The 25,274-nt window shown below is 36.2% G+C and overlaps 1 protein-coding gene across 4 annotated transcripts in view; it reads right to left on the reverse strand.

Moving 5' to 3' along the window:
- Positions 1–25,274, reverse strand: part of ZFHX4 (zinc finger homeobox 4) — a 212,057-nt gene that overhangs the window by 147,043 nt on the left and 39,740 nt on the right. The gene's annotated exons all lie outside the window — the stretch shown is intronic.

A 25,274-nucleotide genomic window follows, 5' to 3' on the forward strand; every position in this document is an offset into this window, starting at 1 on the left:
AAAATTCAAATGCCAAAGGAAATTTTTACTAAGAACAAAGTAAATGTGATTAGAAATACTCTGATTTTATTAGTGAAAAATCAATTTGCTAGTTTTAAAAGTAAACCCATCACAAAAGTTTATCATTTTTTCCGTAGTTGACACAGCAACTTAGCCATATATTTCACACAAGCTAGTCTTAACTATTCTGTATCAGACATGCATGCTACCTCCATTGATCTAAATGTATTGTTTCAAGTCATTTTTTAAAAATATATATTCTAAGCCCTAAAGGATAAACATTCATCCACTAAGACAGAGGATAAAGATTTTAATGGCATCTTGATTTAAGATTCAAAATAAATAAAGCAAAGATGAGTTTCCATCTTCTTAAAACTAAATTACAGAGATTAAAATATATAAACACAAAATGAATGTGTTCCATTTGCATATTATATTTCGCTCTTAAAGTTGATATTGAAGATTAAGGGTCAGCATTTAATCCTCACTATCCTAATCCCTAAAATTACAAAGACAGGCATAAGTGCATGTCTGCTGCACTAAATTACCTTGAAAGAAAGCAAATTCCGGATGAAAAGGGAAGCATATTTATATTATGGTGATTTAAAATCTGTCGCCTAAACACATCTTCTCCCCTCGATCCATTGACCTAAATTGCAGACTAAAAGCTTGTTTGTCTGCAAATGGGCAGCTCACACTTTGAGACAATCCAGAGATTCTTCACTTATGCAGAATCATGCCAACAATTTTTCTGACTATAATAAACACTGTCTTGCTCATATTCCACAGAAACAGGAATTGTGTTATAAAACAGGAGACTTTCTTAGCAGTGTTAAAACAATTTCCTGGGTAGTTAATTATGAAAACTCAGAACTCTGAATCTAAGTTGAAAATACAAAAATTGTCCATTGAAGTTTAATTAGAATGGCTCTTACTCTACGAAAACATTATTGGCTGAATATTGAATCCTATATTTTTTTCACAAAGATAAAAAGATGGGCTATTCCTCCATGGGTGAAAAAATACTTCTAAGAAAAGTATTTATTTCCTGTGTATTCTTGTAACACTTTCTGAAATCTAAAATACAGTACAATGGATTTCCAAACACAAAATAAATCCATCTCACAAACTCACTTAGTGATTCAAAAGCTCGCACATCTTCAATTTCATGGAAAACTTAGGTTAGAATCAATGTGATTATATACACACGTACAAAAACAAAAAAATACTCAAAAAATAATAACGTAGCAAAAATAGCATGCATATGTAAAAGAATGAAGTTCTTTCTAGGTTGTACTTTTGAGATTTTTTTAGGTTGATATTTTTTGAGAAAATAAATTTTTGAAATCACATTCTTCGTATCATTCAGATTATGACACTTGAATAGACTTGGTTCCTCTATGAACTTCTGCTAACCACAATCCTATGTCAATAAAGGACCAGGTTCCTTTGAAAATGTATTTCAAACAATTTTCTATATTTCTTCAGAAAGTAATCCCACTGCTAAAATTTGTGCTATTTGTGTGCTTATGTAACAATTTGTATAAATTTAGGAAACATTTTTAAAACATATAACACCCAAGTCTAAAATATGACTCTGTTCTGGATACAGTTAAGACGACACAGTGTGATGTTAAATGATTATGATGCCTTCTTTTCAACTGTAAACATATATTCAAGCTTTTGTTAAAACATACTGGTTTTTTATAGAGAATCTTCATCTTCTGGAGAGGTTAAAACTACAATTAAAAAGGTCCAATCATCTTAAAAGGAAGGGTATCCTGCAAATGATGCAGTGATACTCAGCGTGCCAGAGCCAAACCCCCGCTGTTAAGCCATGGTAGTTACAAAAGCAGACTAATGAAAGCCGCCAAAATTATAATTAATTTTCATTCTAAAGAAATCATTCTACTCTAATCAACTGCCTATCAAATGTCAGCGCAAATTATGCGAAAGTAAAAATTATTAGTCCAGGTTTAGAGAGGAAAAATTTTCCACAGACTGTATCAGAATAAAAAATGCCTGTGTGGGAATTACTTTTAATGAACAACAAATTACAATTACTAAACTAAATGAACCATCTGCCTTTTTTGTTTGTTTTCACGGCCTCACTGGCGCAGAATGCATTGTCAGCTTAATTCGCATTCAAAATGGCAGACTGCCTCATCTCCCGGTCCTCATGTCCATAACATTTTAACAGAAAATCTGTAACAGATGTTTTCAATTTTAAGAAGAGGACAAGTATGTTTTATAAATATGTTCTAAACATTAAAGGCTGGCGTTTATAATAATAAGGTACATGCCTTTTTCAGACTAGAGCGCTCAAATGACTAAGTACTCCTAAGCCCTAAATTAGCACATAAAGTATTCATAGACCAATACCAATAAAAACAAGTCCTAATGTACTTTATTAAACATTTCATTCAAGTAAATGTGTTTTGTCTCTATCCTTTAATAGGTGATCATTTGTTTCAAAGGGGCATGCATGGGGATATTCAATAACGACATCTATAATCAAACCTTTACTGAAAGGTTTAAAGTGGTTAGCTGGATACATCATCTGGCATCAGCATAAAACATTAAAAATGGAAAATCAGTCTCTTATTAGCATGTGTCTCATATTAGCTGGGCTTTCCCTGCTGAGGTTTGGGGCCCATGATACTGTAAAACACTTGGAAGATTGAATTTTATCAAGCCCATTTACGGAAAAGAAAATCTAATCTGGGTATGCCCTTAAAAAGAGAGTACAGCATATAATGTATCTCGATAGGATGAAGAAGAAATATTTCCTCAAATTAATAACTTTCTCTTTGTGCTGCTATTTATGGCTCTCCCAAGTAGTACAGACTCAAAACTGCAGAAACATGCTTTAAGATAGTTCTTGAACAGCATTATTAATTTTTTCCCTTGAATGAAAGGTACGCTGACAGCCCTGAGCTCTGCTACTCCATTGATCCACTATATGTTCTCAGCAGAATGGGCAGCTGTGAACTCACTACCACCAGTATATCAGCCCTGCATGGAGCAGCCGTGGACTGAGGCCAGGGAACAGCTCAGCTTTCAAACTCACCCATCCTCAGTTTCTCTCTTGAGATGATCAAAAGGAGAGAGAGAAAAAATTACTACCAAACCTACGGTGGTTTACTCTCAAAGTAAAAACTGAACTAGATCTTTTTTTTTCATTGTTTTTCTTAACATTGTTTCACTTTCATTTTAATTTAAAGCTTTGGACAATTCTAATTTTGCCCCCATGACAAACTCTGACCATCCAGATTCCTTCCTGCAACTAAAAACACAAAAGGCGATTGTATGATATCATTTCATTAGCTAGACATAGAGGCGGTTATATGATTCCAGGCTCCTCCATAGGTTTCACGAATCTCTGTTTAAATACTCTGGAGTGGATATTTAACTCTCATCTGCAGTGGGAACTGAAATGTGTTGGTTTAAAAAGCAGCTTGCATGCCAGGGTCCACTCAATGTCATGGTGTCCGCTTTGAAGATTATTTTAATCTCCCCCACCCTTTTTCTGAAAGGCAAGAATGAAGAAAATGACAGTTCCATTATTAGAAATGCAGCCACAGAAACAATCTAATGTAGAATTCTCCAAAGGTATAATGAGGGATATAGACTGAAAACCACATTTTAAAAAGCCCTTCCCTATTTTTGCAATTGGATTTTATAATATAAGATCATGCTCTAAAAATATTGTGTTTCATACTTAACTAGGCCTTATTTTGCATTTTGAGCAATAGAAATAAACTAAGACATTACCTTTATGTTTCATTAATTTCACTTTACTCAATAGTTGGGACCAATTAAGAAGCTAGTTATTGCTTAGGCTTTGCAAGAACTACAGGAAAATGCTTTATTTTAGGTAAAAGCTGCTGTCAGTAAAATATAAGGACAATTATGATAGATCTTTTATATTTTAACTGTTTAATAACTAACACCCTTTTAAGCAGAAACTTTATCTCAACTTGCAATTTGTCTATTTATTGCATTAAGACTGATAACAAATAATAATGTTGTGATGAAGAAATTCAACTGATAATAAAATATTCCTTTATGAAAAAACATTATCTGATAATTTCTTAATAACCATTAATGTATACTTTACCCCCACAAAAAAATTTGATCATGAGCCTGGTAACTACAACTACTAAGTTTATTCTCAGATTCTATATGAAGGTTACTACCTAAATGAGGAATTCTGGTGTGGTTAGAATTTATTCCTTTAGTTCAGAGATAACATTGATATCAATTTTGCTAAACATTAAAAGCACTTCACTGATACTGAAAATATGAAACAATGATCCCACTTCTGAAATTCAGGATCCAGTCAATTATATCTGAAGTATAAATTCAAATGTACTTCAATTAGAAATGAGGGCTGGAGCAATAGCACAGCGGGTAGGGTATTTGCCTTGCATGTGGCCAACCCGGGTTCGATTCCCAGCATCCCATATGGTTCTCTGAGTACTGCCAGGGGTGATTCCTGAGTGCAGAGCCAGGAGTAACCCCTGTGCGTTGCCAGGTGTGACCCAAAAAGAAATGAAATATTTGCTGATACCTATAGACCATGACTGAATAGAAGGAAGGAAGAAAAGCTCCCAAATTCCTCAGACTCCTGGACTCCCTGATGATGTACTGCTTAACTAATGTCTTGATCACAGTCTTCCACTGCCAAAAGAAGGTAAGTAGCTAGAGTCACACTGACTCAGTGGTAAGCCTTGCTAGAAAGCAACCAGCTCCTTGAACTTCTCTATCCTTCCAAACTGGACCTCTAACTGCCTATCTAGATCATCTAAAGCTCTATCTAGATATGATTCTGTTACTATTCTGCTAGTCATATCCTCCTCCACCTGAAAAGGTTGTACCATAGTGCAACTTTCTGTGTCCTTTCTCTGATGTACTTCTTAAAAGTACAGAGAATGTTGGGGCTGGAGTGATAGCACAGCGGGTAGGGCGTTTGCCTTGCACGCGGCCGTCCCGGGTTCAATTCCCAGCATCCCATATGGTCCCCTGAGCACCGCCAGGGGTAATTCCTGAGTGCAGAGCCAGGAGTGACCCCTGTGCATTGCCGGGTGTGACCCAAAAAGCAAAAAAAAAAAAAAAAAAAAAAGTACAGAGAATGAGTGTGGGCTCTCCTTCCCCTAAGAAAAAACCTGACTCCAAGCAAAACAGCCTAGGTTTTAGAGTATAAGTGGGCAGCAAAAAAAATGCACCCGGGAAAGATAGAAAAAACAGTTTAGGACTTACTAGAGAGGACAACATAGGAAAGAATAGAACAGGAAACTGTCATAACTTGATATTTAAGGGGTCTGATGATTGGGTGTGTGAAAAACCCTAGCTTAAGCTCTTAATGTACCATTGAATTTTGATGTGCTTACTAACTCAACGCTTCTGTTGATTTAATTGGGAACTCACTTGTTGGTGAACCAGGATGGGGAAGGAATATAGTACTGACTAAATTACCAATCTCTGCCTTCACTTAAGGCTGCCCAGGTGACCTTAAAGCTTGAACTGCCCATGTGTGTTTATCTCCTTATGTATTTGTCTTATTCTCTCTGACTGACCCTGACTAGACAGAGGTCAAAGGTACCAGTCCAATTGGCTTTAGACATAAGAAAATCTTATAAGAGATACAAACTCCTCTGTGGAGAAATGCCTATTTTTTAATACATGCATGGCATTTGCATTCCACTGCTCTTTGAAACTCTCCCACTGATACCTAGGTGTCTATAGGCTCCCACTGATAATGCCTGAACTCAGAGAAGCTTAGCACTGAAAAGGCAATCACTACAATGACAGCTTCCAAGCAGAAAAGTATGGATTCAACACTCCAGTTTTCCAACTAATGCATGACCCTGGGCATGACACCCGGCTTTCCTTGTGTGACCCTGGATATGACTAATGACCTTGCTAAGTCCCATTTAGTAATCTGCGCAGTTACAACTAAGAACCACATATACTCCAAAGAGCTGCCAAAAGAATGGAATGAGAAAGAACATAAAATATTTCCAAGTAAACAGAACATTAGTTATATGCTATGATTTTAAAAAATTATTGGCATTTTATGTATGGTATAATCGTCTTTTTGTGTCTATATTTTAGCATCCCCAAGTTGAGGATCAAGTGCTAATTAAGTTTACACACCTCAGAATATTTATAAAGTATGCTTTCAAGCAAATTTGAAAAAAACATAGCACAGCATATGAGATGAACTAAGTTTGAAAAACCAAGGCATTTGATTCAGTGTCATAAGCTCTCCAGTCATTATCTTTTTGTTCATGTAATCATAAAGCATTCCACTGGTCACAACTAAATAAATTTCTTCTCCTTAAAAATAATACAGATGGATGGACGTTAGGGGGAGATGGCTTTAATATTCCCTGTCTGCCAGGGAGGAAACCGCTCAAGGTTGCCTTTGTCATCATGATTACAAGATAAATTGGTTTCTCCAGCATCTTCTAGCTTATTTATTCCAGAGCTAAATTACCTTCTATTAACATTTTTTAAAGAAAACCCAATCAAGCAAACTCCAAGCTCTCCTTTGTCACTTTAAAATTCATTTTTTTCCTAGGAGCACGGAAGTGTCTCTAGCTCACTCTGATGGACAGCACAAAGATGCACATGGCCCGGCTTCACAACCTTTTATTATTTCATAGACTTCAGTAAATTTTGCTCCTATTCTTCTCCTTTGGAGATTTATTAATACCAGCTTTTAGTCATCTGTAAACCCATCCATGCTGGCTGCAAGCATTCTTGTTACCCTGGTCTGGAGCTTTTCAATCTGTTATATGTCTTTGGGGGTGAAAGGTTCACGTCTATAATATTTCTGTTTTGTTCATGCTGATGCAATAGAATTTTATAAGATACAACAAAGAACTGGGATTTCAGCAACAACATATGTAAAGGCACATCCGAAGAAAAAGGCAAATCCAGGATCACTGTAAGAATCCAATCCCAAGAGGTCCCATCTTCAAGTCTATCATAGGGGGAGCTTTTTCGATTCATTAGAATAATATCATTAGATTGAAATATGTCACCAAAGTCACAAAAATTCAGTATTTTTCACAAAACTTTAAGGGGATGATGATTATTTAAAACCTTGTTGTAATCATTTCAAGTCATAGTTCCCCACTTTACAGTATCTCTTCACTTCCCACCAAATGAGAAAGATATGTATATATATATATATATACACACACATATATATATCACTATTTCACTGTATCACTGTTATCGCATTGCTCATCGATTTTGCTCAAACAGGCAACAGTAATGTCTCTATTGTGAGACTTGTTGTTGCTGTTTTTGGCATATCAGATAAGCCATGGGTAGCTTGCCAGGCTCTGCCGTTTGGGCGAGATACTCTCAGTAGCTTGCCGGGATCTCCGAGAGGGGTGAAGGAATTGAACCCGGGTCTGGCTCATGGAAGGCAAAAACACCCTACCCATATCTATATATGGGCTGTGCTATCGCTTAAGCTCATATATACATACATATATGTATATACATATATATGATCATTAGATTATAATTATTGGAACATGCTCATGATTGTTGAGCATGGTCATTGCTTCAGTATTTTGTTATTATGTTTTGGGGGCCACACATGGTGATGCTAGGGCTTACTCCTGGTGCTGTGCATGTTCAGGGGATGCTCAGGGGACCAAAGGAAGTGCCAGAACTGAACAGAGTTTGGCTGTATGCAAGCCAAGGGTCTTAATCCTTGTACTATCTTCCAACTCCTGTTTCAATTTTTATCCTACGAATTTATTCACTGGACTGACTTAAGTTCTTTCCCAAACTTATGTTTCAAAGCACAAGGTGTATTCCATATTTCTCTTCTTACAATCTTGCTGCTGGCTATCATTTCCACTGTAATAAATCTAAGGGTGGGGAATGTACCAAAACATAAAAAAGCTTATGAGAATTCTTCATTTATCTTTTTATTGTCATCATATTTATTCTACTAAAATATTTTATTAAAAGCAAATGTTTTTTCCCCAATCAAATTCCTTAATCACAAAGAATGGCAATTTCAGGAAAGGAGGTGTATGGACCAAAACAGAATCAATTTATGTCTGACCTTGAAATATTATCATAGACACAGTGCAGACATAGTCATTATCACAACATTATTTGGAGGTTGTTTCTCAAATAAAACTTAGATTTTTGTAAAACTGCTGAATATGGTGGGAAATCTAATCCTCAAAACCAGAATCACTTATTTCAATAATTAATAGAACAAGTTGTGAATATGAATATTTAAAGTGTCAACACAGAAAAGACCTAGATGAGTCAAGGTAATCATTTTCATAATGATTGGGGGAATTTCTCAGACTATGTTAGTTGTCACTAATGACCCTTTCAAATCTATGCCTTTGCAAGGACTCCATTTTGATGTCCTAATAGTGGGAAGAGCACATTTCAATGTAAATTATTTTTTAAAAAATTTAAACCATGATAAAGGCCAATAGTGCCACCTGCATTGAAAGAACTTATGCTCTTTCTTTCATCTCTTGATTAACATGGGGCTGAGTATCCAATTTGTGGATTAACTATATCTTTTACTAGTTCTTTTTCACCCACTGGTTTCCTGCCTTTTGGCCATTTCTTAGCTCATTTTCATATACCCCAGAGGGCAAAGAGAGAAAATTAAACTCAAACCCATGGAATTTGTTCTAATGAAAGGAAAAGGAAAAGATTGGAAACCACTGGCTAAAATGAAGGTTGGAGATTTTCATACTTGTCTTGCTTCCAGTTAACCTACAATTTCAAGGTCCTATAATATATGAAGCGATTTACCCTTCACGTCCACAACATGATTTAACCATGGCCATGGTGGGAAAGTTATTACACACACCAGAACTTTCCATCGAGTTGCTGAAACAAAACTATACTGAAGAGAAATTAAATCCCAAGACATTTGTTTAAGATGGAAACTTTTTAAAAGAGCAGCTCAAAGCCTACATTAGTTTTAAAATCATTATTATCAAAATCAAAGTATAATTATTTTGTGGTCAAAAAATAAGGCATCCCTGCTTAGAATTATTCCATTGATTTTGGCGTATGCACTGCTTCTATTGGCAGTGTATTTGAGCCTACGTTCCGAAAGGGTTAATGCTGCTGGGTGAGCTGAATTCATGAGCATAATCCTAAACAAGTGAGGTGAAGTTCTATCAGGTCTATTTCAGCGTATCAGGGATTACCGCTAGCTGTCTAATCCTGCTGAGCCTTAGGGAGGGACGTTCTATTGTATTTGAAATCCTGGCCAGGAAAGAACAGAAGGTTAAATGGGTGCCTTGCTCTGTAATCAAATATCACAGGCACTACTTATCTATTCAATGAACAACTGATGTAGAAAATCAATTAGGAACAAAATAGCTTCTTAGGAATTTTTATCCAGAGAGGGGCAAGATTTTTAAAAATGAGTTTATTTGATATGTTTTAGAGTAGAACACTACAATTTCTGAAGCTTCAAAAGTTTTTTTTTTTTAAAATCTGGTTGTAAAATATGGCTAGTCCATACACTGGAACATGTGTATTATTTACTTGCAAAGCCAGGGGCATTTGAAGAATAACGATACCGCACTCCAGCCTAGCTGAGTCATTTACCTACAGAAAGGAAAAGCCCTGCAAAATCAGCTCAGAGAATACACTCTTGACGCGCAACAAAGTTTCAAACTAGTAACGCAAACAAATAGCATTGTTTTAATGAGTTGATTTAAATTATTTATCTCTTCTGAAATGCACTCCTTTAACAGTGCATCATGTTTTGTTTTGTTTTTTTTTGAAAATATTATGAACAGGGAGATAAAGGCGGGGAGCAGGTCCAGCCTTTGGAGCTCTTTGTTCCCAGCAGGAGGAGGCTTCTTTTGGTGGACTAAAGGTTAACACCCTCCACCCACCACCGCCATCCTGTACCTGTCACTCTAAGTAGATGTCACAGTTCATGCACACAGACAAACAGGCTGACCTGGCCAAGCTGCCTGACCTTGGACAGGCCTAAGATCAAATCTGGATATTAATGTTGGAGACAGTCAAAATGTAATTTTCCAGACACTGGAGAATTGAGCTAGAAATTATGCAGTAGGCAATCCCTGTAAAGACGCGGCATGATAATGCTATGGACCTAGGCAGGAGTTAAGATAAACTTTTTTCCTTTCTTTCTGTGAAAGCTACTGAGAGAAGTTTGCTCAGGGGCTTTTATATGCCCAGCTTATCTGTCCTAACACTTTCAATTATTTTTGGACTCTGCTTTATAAGAGTTCTTATAAAGTAATCCATTTGCTGGCTAAAGTAGATATAATTGGAAAAATATTGCCCTTTCATAGCCATGGACGATATTTTACAAATGGGATGAAATACTTTTAATACTCTCATTGTAGTCCAATGTGCATGTAATTTCAACCATGGGTTCTCATTCTCTATAATTATTATTCCCTATAATTTTCCCTCAGAATATACCCATAATATCCATAATCTAGATTAAAAGAGAAAATATGAAAAATCATTTAAATGTCTAGGCAAATATAAAATGGGCTATAGTAATGTGTTATAGTATAGTATTCTCTTAAACCACTACAAAAATTATAGGAAATTTAATCTAAAATTTCTTTTGTAATTTACACCATCATTTTCATATTTCCGGGTTACCAAATTCTTTTAAGGAAATTGTATGTCCTTCACACGGGTAATGCTATTAATGATTAGGACAAAACTCTGCATAAGAACATCATTGTTTCCTATAAAACTATATTTGGAAAACCATCATTAACTTTTTACTTGAATAGCAACTCAGAGCAATGCAACTGTAGAAAAGGCACTTCCTGAAACCCTGAGGAAAATTTTACCTGCACGACAAAAATACTTTTAAAGCATTTCCTTTTCTTTCAAAAATAATTCCCTTTCAATGTTTGTCTCTTCATCACCAAAAAGTTTGCATTGTGAATGTCTGGCCTAATGTCTCTTAATGATACATTTTTCATATAGTGAGCTATTTCTTTGAAGTCTCAGTGAAAAAGTACACTCCGTTTGCAATACCAACAGGGAGACTATATGGTATGTAGAATTATGTTACAATAAACTAACCACTCCTTCAACCAACCAAATTTTATACCAGTTGCTTCCTCAAGCAACACAAACCCACTAATACTTTAATTTGTGACAGTGCTAACTGGTATTAACAGATTATGACTATGAAATATCCTTGCACTTACGCTGGTACGGAAGGATGATGTATCTCTCACAGTAGAACAAAATGCATTAGGTCTACAAACAAACAATACTACGCTCTGTCTTTACCTTATGAAGACCTCAAAAGAAGGTTTATAAGTACTCACTAAACATTACCCTGAAAGAGCCAAGTGTCCAGGCAACATCCTAGGCAAGGCAGAATTCATCTATTCTGCATTGATCTATAGGTATTAGCTATACTCAAGTACTGAAGTCATTTATATATCAGAAAAAAATTTTTTTTTAATGTTAACCAAACCATGAAGCAATTTTATTAGTCTCCTTCAGTCTGTGGGGAAGGGATATTTATTTGGGACTTGAAACACGGGTTGATACAGCCAGTGACCTCAGAGTTTGGCATTTTATAGATGATCCATATATTAAAATATAGCTTTTGATATAAGTATAGAACTAATCGATTATTTCAAGCTGATCTATATAAAAGATCTTTTTGAACTGGACAAAGATGCAACTTTTCACTGGCAAGTGGTTAAATACGAGTTCTTCAGACAATGTATATTCTGCTGTTCACAAGGTTTGGCACCACTTTTATTTGCTTCATTTTAGCACTGTTGTTATCATAGCTGTCGGTGCATTTGTATTAGATGCAATATTTGGAAAAGAGCAAAAGCAGAATATCATTAAAAGAAAATTTTCAATCTAGAAACTACATAATGCACAATTCTCTTTCATAAACAAGTAAAAGAAAGGTACGCACATCTATCTATACAGACTACCCACATTTACAACCACATCTATATGATGAGAAAAAATATGTAAGACACTATTAAGCAATGCTCCAAAAACAAACCTCAAAATATGTCTTCCTAGAAAAGGAAAAAAAATTCAGAATCATAACAGTGAGCTACAAATGAGCATGTAACCCAGTTGACTTGTGGAAGTTGACTCTCCTGAGACCTGTAAGATTCCTGTCCAGAAAATAGACTATATAGTAAATATATGTCTGCCGCTGGGGGGTATCTTCATGTATATAAGAAAAAGTGGATTTCTGCAACCAGGATACAGCAAAGCGTGATCCCAAAAATTTACCAAAATAGACATACCTACACAACCTACACAAATCAAATCAGGACCCTTAGATTTTTTTTCTTTCGTACTGACTTCTGGATTCAGAAGGTAGTTTCTTGGCCTAACAGCTTACTAAAATGCCAGGTCTTTAACAAAAGAATGGCTGCTCTGTATAGGAAAACATGTCCAGTGAAAGTTTGCTATTTTTCCAACTGAGATGGGACACGTGTGTATGTGCATGCGTGTGTGTGTGTGTGTGTGTGTGTGTATAGGATCATTTTATCGTTATTTAGTATCATATATATGAAAACATTTTAGTACTCTAATAAATAGTAAAGAAATAGTGAACAAATAAAAGGCCAATACTTGCTATGGATTTGCGAACAGAATATAAAGAGCCTAGCAAAATCCTACTCTGCAAGGGGGGTTCACAGAGACAAACAGAAGACTCAGTTTCTAAATCCTGAACATGATCAAAACAAATGTTAATAGATCTGCACTTAGTATAGCCACCGCATTCACACACAATATTCTTGAAAAGTCTTTAGATTTACAGTGACCTTCAAACTCTTCTAGCATAGTAGTCCCCAAGATTGACTATTAGTTTTATCTATCTGAATAAAGATTCTCCTGAGTGTACCATTCAGCTTAGGAATGATATGTTTTAAAAGTTCCTACAGGGAGTCTGATGATGAGCCTCACCTGATCCAAATTTTCATAAAATCTTAGCAAATAATTTTTACGTGACAGTTAGTATCTAGTCAAATCAATTCAGTTCAGCCCCATCTTCCTTTCAAAATACCTCAATTCAGTCTCATGCAAATTCGTCACTTTCTTCCAAGATTGAAGAATCTGATTAATAGAAATACATGGATGTAAATGCCACAAATATTCAAAATGGAAAAAAACCCACCTCATATACTACTTGTTTACAATAGAAAATCACTATTTCTTTGCCTAACCTAAAAAATTGTGTTTAATACTTGTCTGTTTAATGTTTATAATACAAATAAGCTCGACCAGAATAAGGTCTGTTTCTGTCTTGTTGATGCTTTATCCTTAGTCTCCAGCTCAGGGCCTCACAGTATGGGCTCTCTCAGTAAGTAGATATCACAATGATTGGTCAAATAAGTAAACTAAGCCCAAGAGATTAAGAGAGAAGTTCTTTATATATGATTATTACTCTGACTTATGTTTGAAAAAATACATAAGCATATATTTGTGTGTATATATATATGAAAACCAGTAACCTGACATTATTTGTAAGTACATCAGCAGTTTAAGATAAAATACTTTTTAAAGTTTAGCATAAATTTAGCTCTAAGAAGCACAGACATGAATAGACAAGAGCTCAAAGTCCATTAAGTTAATTTCCATTTTCTAATCATAAATGGTTAGTTAGAACCCATTTTACAGATGAAAAAATTATGGTGTCAACCTACAGGCAAAAGTACAATTAACGCAACCACAGAAGCTTTAAACATTCGTTTTCAACTGTGAGTACCTCACTTATTAATTCACACGTGGCCAACCTGAAAACTGGCATTTTAAAAGCACAAGAGACAGATATTTTTCTTTAGGCAAACTTCTAAGAACAAATGCATATTGAAGTTTAAAGCACATGAAAGGAGATACAAATAGTTATTTTCTATGAGTTATATTTACTCATTTTCAAATTGATGAGTACAGCTACATTCTACTTCAAAGTAAATTTCAATTGAAGTCCAACTGAAGAGATAAAGTTAAGAATGGCTTTTCAGGAATGACAAGTCCTAGATATAATAGTGTAACTAAGAGCACTTATGGAAATTAAAGAGAAAATGTCTTACCAATAATAAGAAAAGCAGAAGTTATCTCCAAGTACAAGGAGCAATGCCAATTGAGTAGATGTGCTGACAAGACATGAGTAATATTTTCCTCATATGAGAAAAGCTTTCATCTCAGAATACTTTTTTAAAGCTATTTTTGTACTATAATTATAAGATCTCTTGAACTCAGCAAAGTTTTTTTTAAATATCCATTTACTTATATATTAACTAAGGCACAGAAATACTTGCCAAAAAACACATAAAGAGTAGGAAAATGAGCTGGCCACTCTAAGACAGAAGTTTCCTAACTCTAAATGGTTCCCAAGCTCCTGAGAGATATAGGTGATAGACATGAATATCTTTCACTGACTCTATGAAAAGTTACCCCACATCCTTCCACTATGCCTCCTACAAATAATGGGGGGTTATTAAAAGCGAAGCTCACCTTGTCAATATTTATTAAGTGTGTCAGCATACACAAGCTTTAAGTGCTGAAGTAGAAACTCGATCTTTCAATTTCAGAAAGTCCAGAGAATCTTTTAGCATGAGATAATATATGAGCTTATCATGTTTTATTGCATAATTCCACTTAATTTTTTCACAGTAAAACACAATGAAGAAATTATGCAATGTTATGCTCTAATAGTACAAACATTGGCCCAACCGGTGACCTCCCCTACCCTTGTTAATAGGCTTTATAAAGATCAATGAGTAAAATATGATGATGCTAGAAATAGCTAAAGATAAAATATTGACTAGTTTGTCCCTGATAATTACATTAATATTATGATATGTATTTGCTTTTATGCCCACAAAAATTCTCTAGTTAGAAAAAAACAGCATCAAGCAATATAGCATTTATCCATATCATCACTGTTTTGAAAACATAAAAATGATGTGCTTCCAAACATCACATAGTTGGAAAAGCAAATGGGAAAAATAAGACAATTTTACTGTTACTGTGTACTATTTTATAAAAATGGACATTACAACATCCTTACTAGTGTTCACAGTCTTTCAAATTTCTGTGAGGTAGGAATATAATTTTTTTGCAAATTCCACAGAAATCTAAACATTAACTTTCTGGAAAACATAGAGGAGTCAGTATTGCTAAAATGTATTAAAATTAAGTACTAAAATGCCCCCATAAAGTTATGGAACTCAAATATCCCCTGTTAATAGAGATAAAACTCAAGGGAAAATGAAGCACAGTAAAAGATGTGTGTGTGTGTGTGTGTGTGTGTGTGTGTGTGTGTATCCCCCTAAAATCTTCAAGCTTCTGAGGACAAGAAGTACGTTTTATGCCTTGTATCTCTCTTATTCACAATTGAGGTTCAGTACAAAGAATTTAAATTTTGTTTTTGCATCACACACCGAGCTGTGCTCTAGGCTTCCTCCTGGCTCTATGCACGGGGCTCACTGTGGTTGGTTTCAGGGCTCAATACGTGGTGCTGGGGATCAAACTCCAGTCAACGTTGCAGGGCAAGCGCCTTACCCATTGTACAATCTCTTTGACCTAGAATCAATTTTCTTACTGACCTCATTGGCCCAAGTGGAACAGAAGATGGGAAAAAAAACACTGGTAAAATCTTAAAAATGTATAATATTCTTTAAAGGAAAAGAGAAAAGCTAATGAGGTACAAAATAAAATTGAACATGCAGCAATGAAAGTCTAATTAATATTAGTGATTGCCAATCCAGGAATTTCATTCCTGAATATCTAGGTAACACACACATACACACACACACACACCACACACACACACACACACACACCACACACACACACACACACACAAGAGCTTTTACATGAATGTATATTTCATCATTATTCTTAATAAAAAAGAGAAAACAATACAAATATTCATCAAAAGATTTATCCAATGAAAATTCAGTTATAAAAAGGTGTAAAGTATAATATGTACCTATAGACATTTTAACATGAAGTTTTAACCTTGAAATAATTATGTTGATTGATTAAAAATTCATCATAAAGTAACACGTTAATATGATTAAATTTACATAAAATGTTCAAAGTTGATAACTTTGTTTACAAAGAGTAATGACTGATTTCCTAGGGCTGAGAAAGGGAAGATTTCTACTGGTTTTGGATGTGACTAAATGTTACAAGGTTTCTTTGGGGAGTGTTGAAATTAGTATAAAATCTATGATGATTGCACAATTCTCTCAATACTAAGATGGTTGTATAATTCTGAGAACTTTTTGGAGAACATTTAATTGCATACTCTAAAGGGACAAGTGCGTGAGTTATACAACAATAAGGCTCCCACAAAGCACAGAAGCATCCAAAGCAGAGTTCCAGGATGCCTCTCATTGTGCCCTGCTCTGCCCACCTAATTTGGCAGCACATAACTTCAGTTCCTTCATTTTCTAACTTAAAAGTTCATTTCTTGGTGACACCTATCACACTGGCCCAGATAATGTCATGGTCAACTACGGAGATTGCTAGTGTATTCCCTCATTTCCTACTCTTGATATCCAAAAGCTAACTGATTTTAAAAACATACTTTTTGTGGTTACTCAACTCCTTCAACTTCAAGACTAATTCTGAGTTATGAAATATCTTGCAGTATCTGTCATACTTCAAGAAAAAAGAAAAGAGTCCTTTTTAGATGCAGTAATTTGTGGAAAAATTTATTGTTAAAAACACAGGTTCTTGGTCTTTTGGAGAAGAGGCTTGGCACTGGACAGGTGGTATGGCATGCAGGACCTTGCTTTGCATGCTAAGGTACCGGATACGGTCCCATGAGCACTGCCGGTAGTGATCTCTGAGTGCAGAGCCAGGAGTAAGCCCTGAGCACTGAAGAGTGTGCAACCAAAACTTTATATATATATATATTTAAAGAAAAATAAACTCAATACTCACAACCTACTCCAAAGGTGGACCCAAGACCTGCCTTTTGTAGAGAAAGAGGGAAAAGGCTAATAGTCTTCTACAAATTGTGAGACCATTTACTTTTTGGACACCCTATCACTTTTGCCAGGCATATCCTGTTCTCTGAACCTTTGATTAGTCATGTGTACATACAGAACTGATTTCAGGGCTTGTTGACGATTCTTGCACAACATCATCAAAGGTTTATTATCTCTAGAGACTGAGAACACCACATTGTGCAGGAAGAGATTTCTGCGATCTACTTTAAAACAAAATAATTAGGCATTAATGATTAACTCATAATCTTTATCAATTTCTTTAGTAAGACTTCACATACTGTATTCTAATTCCTGTATCTCTATCTCCCTTCCTTTCTCCTCCTCTCCAGTGTGTGTGTGCGTGTGTGTCTGTGTGTGTATGTGTTTATGTGTGTGTGTGTGTGTGTGTGTATGATTTGTTCCAGAACTTGATCAAATTAAGTATAAGCATATATCCCTGAAATGTACTAGAATGTACTTGATGTACTAAATGTACTAGAAGCATCATTAGAGAACTGGCATTTTAACTTTTTTAATCAGGTAACATGTGTAATTTGAGAAATTCCACACACTTTTAGATTTATTTATAAATAATTAAATTGTTCACATTTTGCAAAAGTACTAACTTATTTTTAAATGATATCAAATAAATAAGAAGACTGTCCATTTCAGTGTACTTGGTCCCTATGATTTTTCCAATAAATCAAGTCTTTATCATTAAATTGCTACTGTAGTTCTAAAGGAGAATAAAATCATTAAGAAACTAGTAGGTAAATATTACACCTGATAGTTTATTTTAAAAACATACATCTAAGATGGCTGGAGCAATAGCACAGCGGGTAGGACGTTTACCTTGCACGTAGCCGACCCGGGTTCGATTCCCAGTACCCCATATGGTCCCCTGAGCACCATCAGGAGTAATTCCTGACTGTAGAGCCAGGAGTAATCCCTGTGCATTGCCAGGTATGATCCAAAATACAAAAAAAAAAAAAAATCTAAGTATTCTGGAGCCATAGCACAGCAGGTAGGGCATTTGCTTTGCACACGGCCGACCCGGGTTTGATTCCTTCAACCCTCTTGGAGAGCGCAGCAAGCTACAGAGAGTATCCCGCCCACATGGCAGAGCCTGGCAAGCTCCCCGATATGCCAGAAACAGTAACAAGTCTCACAATGGAGAAGTTACTGCTGCCCACTTGAGCAAATCAATGTAGCACAGAGCTACAGTGCTACATCTAAGTAAAGGATGAAAAATTAAGCAATTTCCCATTCAGTTTTTAATTTCAGGTATTTAACCTAAAGCCTCACATATGCAAAAAAGCATCCTAACACTGTGCTATATCCCCAGTCCAGAAGACATATTTAAAACTCATAATTAAAAAATAATTTCATTTCCACGTGAAAATAAACACTATAAAAACTAAAAATTTTTCATTAGGCTCATCTAAATTTTTCCCATAGTTAATGATTTACATGAGCCCCCAAATGTATCTATCTGGTGGGGAAAATGTTTTTCATGAATTCCCCTTGGATCTATTTATAGTTATGTGATAGGGAAATATATCCTCAAGTAATATTCATAAAAGACACTTGAAACAAAAGTTCTATCAAATGTGTTTTTAATTTGTTTAATAATTAATAAAAAATAAAATAAATGATAATTTTCTTTCAGCTAAATGTTTTCTCAAAAGACATTGATTTCTATTTAAAAATAGTAGCACTTTGCACATAATAAATAGAAATTTCCTCCCTCCTAACATATTGCTTAATTTCATTAAATAAAAATTCGATCAAATTTATTATACCAAATAAATTCAGAAAGGTACATTATAATGTACCTTTCATAATTCTCATTTATAATGTTTTTCATAATTCTCATTTTAGCATATTAGTTCTTTTTTTCCCTAAGAAACATGATTTTTGGAGTAAGAATTAGGACTAATTCTCTTCCTTCCCCATATCTGATGTCACCTATTCTGTTCTCAGTGGTAAGTGTCGAATGTATGTTGAATTTAAAGCAGTTGCCTTGTAAACTGACTCTCTTTCAGAAGTGATGGCAATTAGACTTGCTACCTGACTTCCCGCAATTGAACAATGAATGATTTTAGCCCCTAAGGACATATCCCAGTGTTATTCTCATGCCTGCCAAATAAATAGTTAGAAATGTTTAAAGTCTTTGAAAGATACTGCACATTATAATTATCAAAGTGTTCTTACATGCCTTTCACACACCAGTTATAGGAACTGGGAGCTTCTCTATTACTAACAAATCTGTCATTTCAAAACTACGATGATTCCAGTTAAAGAACATTTTTTTAAATAAATTTTTTCAATTGCCGCAATGTCAATGTCTGACAATCTTTTGTGGGAATAAGTATACAGATTCTGGAAGACAAGATTTCTATGTTTCGGATAGGTCAGAGTGAAAAATTCTAATAAGATATTACAGGGGCCGGAGCGATAGCACAGCTGGCAGGGCGTTTGCCTTGCACGCGGCCGACCCGGGTTCGATCCCCGGCATCGTCCCCCAAGCACTGCCAGGAGTAATTCCTGAGTGCAAAGCCAGGAGTAACCCCTGAGCATCGCAGGGTGTGACCCAAAAAGCAAAAAAAAAAAAAAGATATTACACTTTATATTGGAATCCTTGACAAAATTTCAAAGAGCAAGGAGAGGAAAGGAGGACATTGAGAACAAAAAGGTGGAAAAACTTCCTAGAACTTTTAAGTAAAATAGATCAAAATTAAGAACTGAAAGATAGAAGTAAAAAAAAATAATTTGGGACAGCGAGATAACTCAATGGAGTGACTGCACGCTTTACATGTAAGTATGAGGTCTGGATTCAAACTCTGGTACCACATGGCCAGAGAATAGCACCAGGAGTAACCCCTGAGTATCAAAATTGAGGTAGCCACTGAGTACCCCATTGAGTGTGAATCACAGCAAAATAATAATTTAAAAAATTGTTTTATAGGGGCTGGAGTGATAGCACAGCAGGTAGGGCGTTTGCCTTGCATTCGGCCAACCCGGGTTCAATTCCCAGCATTCCATATGGTCCCCCTAGCACCGCCAGGAGTAACTCCTGAGTGTAGAGCCAGGAGTAACCCCGAAGCATCGCCAGGTGTGACCCAAAAAGAAAAAAATTGACTTATTATATTCCCATAAGTAGCAAGTTAAAAGGGCTTCCTTGAGCATAAAGATGCCAATGAAAAGTAAAGAGCTTCTGGGCTACTAATGCTTTGTCGTAGTAGCTGTTCCTGTGTTAAGAAAATGCTTCTAGAGGCACATTCCCTCTTTCTAGCTCAGCAGGGTACCATATAGTACATTACTGCTGAAGTATCCTGGTGACCTGGAGGAACAAATGCAGCTTCCAAAGGTGCTTAATATGCAAACACTGAGTTTTGGCACTGGACATGATTAAGAAGTTTATTAATTCTTTCAATTTAGTATAATGGACACCCCAAACTGCAAGTAATGGGTACTGTCTTTAAAGTGAAGGAAATCTAAGCCCAGAAATGTGGTTTCTACTACAGCATCTGCCTTGTAGGCACGAAGCCCTAAGTTTGATCCCCAGTATCACCTGACATGTCATGTGGAGTGTCATTCCAGAGGAACTGCCATGTGTGGCCCCAGCATTACAAGGAATATGTTATCTCTCTCCAGCACACCACACAACTACAACTTAGGATATTCAGAGTGTACCACAAGTGTGAAAACACTATAATCAACTATGTGTGGTCTCCAGTTGTCTCAGCAACAACATAGGGAAGAGAAGGGAATGGGTTGGTGTATATGAGATACAAAAATAAAATAAAATGCAAGGATACTGTTGTGAAAGGAAATATTAGGTAACAATATTAACGAGCAGTTTTTCCTTCCAGCTCTAGATGATCTAAAGGATACTCATCATTCCACTTGACTGCATTCATCTGTACAAACCTTCCTTCCTGTGTCTATGATATCTTTAAGGGAACCCCTTATTTGAAGAAATAAAAGGCATCAAAATGTTTAATCCCTAAACAAAGTCTTTCAAGCCAGAACAGGAGGTAAAGTACATCTCTTTTTATGAAGCCACATGTGTTTTGATTGCAGGCACTGTATATAGTTCCCTGAGCACGTCAGGGTGTGGTCCACAAACTTCATTTCCCAAAACAACTAAGTCTGTCTTGGGAGTGTCCAGTCATATGATTTTCTCCGTTATACTTTCTATCCTTGAGCATGAAACATTTTATTCTTGGAGAGAGAAGAGAGAGAGCTCAGGAATTAAGACATGAGTCTCGCATGCAGCAGACCCTGGTCCAATCCCCAGAGCCATACGGTCCCTCAGGACCCATCCAGAACTGAGTAGCACTGCATCCTGAGACCCCTTGCATTGTAACTGTAGCTTGACTGCCTGAGAATTCCTGTGAGGGATTCCCCTGGCCCCAGGCCTTCTAAGTACAACATGGGAGCACCCTAAAAACAGGCAAACCAGCATTTTCTTTCTAGCAGAAGTCCATAATGTGGACTGGGCATGTGTGAAGAGGCCAGAACTCCAGGACAAACTCTTATAATTTTGAGGACTTGAGAAAGGCAAGTTTACTCTGAATCTCAGTTTTCTCCAATGTCAACATAGATATAACAAATAACTAGTAGAAAGAATAAATGAAACGATGCACATAAAAAGATTAACTTCATAAGATTGTCATTAATACGTGCCCTCTCTTCAAATAAGTGACACCTCGTTAAAAGTTGATAAATAGACGCCAATTGTTGATATGGTTTCACTGTTAACAGAATAGCTGTAGCATCAGACAGAGATAGCACCTGAGAGATAGCTCAAGGGATGAAGCACATGCTTTGCATGCAGGAGGGCCCTCCAATTATGTCCCCAAACCTACTTAAAAAGGAAAGGGATCATTTTAATGAAGCTAATCAAACTCCATAAATCGTGCATAGATGTCATCTATTTTGCATATTTGCCAGCTCCATCTATAAATGAGGCTTTTCTTGATATAAAGCTCATAATCCTAGACTAAAAATCACTATTTTTAACTTTAAAAACTTTCTTCACAAACTGCAGTTACTGTTTTAGCTGCTCATTTCTTCCTCTCATCAGCCATGCCTTTCACTAATTTTATCAACGACTATCCAGGGATCCATCAGTCTTCAACACTCGTTCCTCTACACTACTTCCTAAAAATTACTTAATGGGAATATATGTTGATTACTCAAGGAGAAAATAACATGTGTCTTTGGAAATCTGATATTTTATAAAGAAAGAATGCCCTTAGGCAAACAATATGCATATTGCTCAAAAACCTAGAAATTGAGCTTCCATATGACCCAGCAATACCACTTCTGGGGATATTTCCCCAGGGTGCAAAAACACACAGCAGAGATAGCATCTGCACTTATATGTTCATTGTAGCACTGTTCAGAATATCCAGAATCTGGAAACAACCTGAGTGCCCAAGATCAGACAACTGGTTAAAGGAACTGGTACATCTACACAGTGGAATACTATACAGCTGTTAGAAAAATGAAGTCATGAAATTCACTTATAAGTGGATGAACATGGAGAGTATCGTGCTAAGTGAAATAAATCAGGAGAAGGACAGACATAAAATGACTGCATTTGTGGGATACAAGGACAGTAGAAAGAAGAGCCAAAATGAATGGTCCATGGCTGAAAGCCTGTCTCCAGGGCTGAGGGACAGGGTAGTTGGGATAGAGAAGGGACCATTATAACAATGATGGTTGGAAGGGATCTTTCTGGATGGAAAATATGTGCTGAAAGTGGGCAAAGAAACAAATATGATGGCCTTTCAGTATCTATATTGCAAACCATAATGCCCAAGGGGGGAGACAAAGAGAAAGAGAGACAGAGACAGAGACAGACAGAGAAACAGAGACAGAGAGACAGAGAGAGACAAATAAAGGAAGAAAAGTGTCTGCCATACAGACAGGCTGGGGGCACAGGGATGGCAGGATACAGGGAATGATGGTGGTGGAAAATCTATACTGGTGGAGGGTGGGTGTTAGAGCATTTTTCATGAATGAAACCCAATCACAAATGCTTTGTAACTGCATCTCACGGTGATTCAACAAAAAATAAATTTAAAAGAATGCCCTTAGGAAAATCTGAATCATTCAAATATTGAGACTCAATATATATATACATATAATTATTTTATTTAAAAAATTTTATTTTTGATAAAAGGTAGAATATTAATAAAAGTATGTAAATATGAAATAAAATGTCACACATATTGGTATGACTATGATAAGACACAATTGGTTCTTACAGTCATTAATCTTTGTGCAGGATCTCACTGACTGCATTGTAAAAAGTTTCTTCAACTTTGTTTAAAAGAAAAATACAAAAATCCCAAATAATAGAAAACTCTATCTTTCCACCAGATTTCTACCTAGCCCTGTCTTAAAGCAATCAGTAAACTTTTGAAATGCAAAAGAGCAATAATTGCAAGGCACACAACACTGTACTACATTACTGATGTTCCAAGAGACTACTCATAATCAGACCTTCGACCAGCTATTATTGGCAAAACAAACAAACAAAACCATCAAAAGCTTTTGATGGCTATGCACATAGATTCAAATCATTATTTTATTAATGGGTGTCACCTTACAGTAGGTGGCTTATATCCTACCTTATTGACAGTAAAAAAAAAAATCTCTATAAACAGAAACATTCAACTCCAGGCACACAAAGTGCCCAACAAATATTTAAATTTTAATTAGGAATAGAGCTCCATATATCAATCAGGTACTCTTTAAGTGGAAGTTTAGCCCTTGTGTCTATGCAGCCACTATGTTCTTCCTAGGGTAGGAAACCCACAGACATTTCCCAATAGTTTCGAGTGGGCCGTGTCTCCACTCTTGCTCTTTTTTTGAATAAATCATATCATCATAAGCTTTCCTGAAATACACTGATAATTTGGGGTGGGGGGAGAGTGTCTTTAAAAGCTTGAATTATCTGAATAATTAACAAATCTCCACATCTAATTGAACTCAGCCTGAGCAGAGTTCCAGACTCCAAGCAAACTTGGTAAAGCGTTTCCAGTAGAACTCGGTCAGGCCAGATGTTCTGGAAGCAGAACTACGGTCATTATACACATGCCAGCTCCTCCTCACTCCACCCTGGGCCAAGACCCTTTCAGCAGCAGCAGGCCTGGTTAACATATGACTCCGGCTGCATTGCTGCGTGGCATCCAAGCACCCATTTGAACATTTCAGCAACTTTGAACAAGTGTTATTGACAGAGAAAATTAAATGGATGCCAAAGACACATGCAGGGGGAGTGCATTAGTTATGAGATAGCACCTTTGTCTGCAGTATCTACATAACTTCAGAGTGACGCATAAACACTTGACTACTTTTGCTCAAACCGCACCTACACCTACACTCAACTCGGTTATCCAAAACCATCACCGTAAATCATAAAGCGGTGAGTCCACGTAGTCCTGAGTGAAGTATTCACTTACGTGGGAGGGGAGTTCAGGGGGTTGAGAGGTAGAGCAAAATGTGCTCACATGTATTGCGTTTGTGTATTTCTGAGGTGGGAGGCAGAGTGTGTTTGTGTGTTCAGATCCTTGCGCTCTCTTTGAGAGAAGATAAATGAAGAGAAGTCTTCAAGAGGGACACTTCTCTGCTTAACCCCCATCCCTGATAGTGGCACTGTACCCCCTCACATTAGAAATTCATTTAGATTAAGTAGCTCTTCTAAAAGATGTGCCATTCACACCTTTAGCTACACTACTCTGCTTTTATAAACGACTTCTTCCCCCTTAATTAAAGGAATGCTAGTTTTCTTAAGGGGATTAGAGGTAGTCTTGAAACATGAAGTGTTTCCACTAAGAGAAAAATCTACCTGGGATAAAAGGAGTAAAAATTCAGAAAAATGGAAAAGAGCTTGGTGGAGTATAGCTGATGTGTAGGGAGGCAGTAGCTTTGTTCAAGGAAAGGCATATTGAAAATAAAACCGAGCATTTCGAGATCATGCTTCGTGTTCTTTACATTTTGTCTAGGAACTTAATAATTCTACATGCTAGCAATTATTTTATCTATCCTGACATAAATATAATAAGTTGATCATCCGGGCCTCTAGACATTATTCTAGAGGCTGAACTTTATCTTTCACTGCTCAATATTTGGCTCTATATCTATATATGTCTATCAATATGACAACTATTAGGATAGTTTGTTTTCTTCTAGTGAAATGCAAAGAGGGTTCATAGCTCATAATGCAACATGCTTCTT

Source organism: Sorex araneus, chromosome 2 (assembly GCF_027595985.1).
Source record: "Sorex araneus isolate mSorAra2 chromosome 2, mSorAra2.pri, whole genome shotgun sequence".
NCBI lineage: Eukaryota > Metazoa > Chordata > Mammalia > Eulipotyphla > Soricidae > Sorex > Sorex araneus.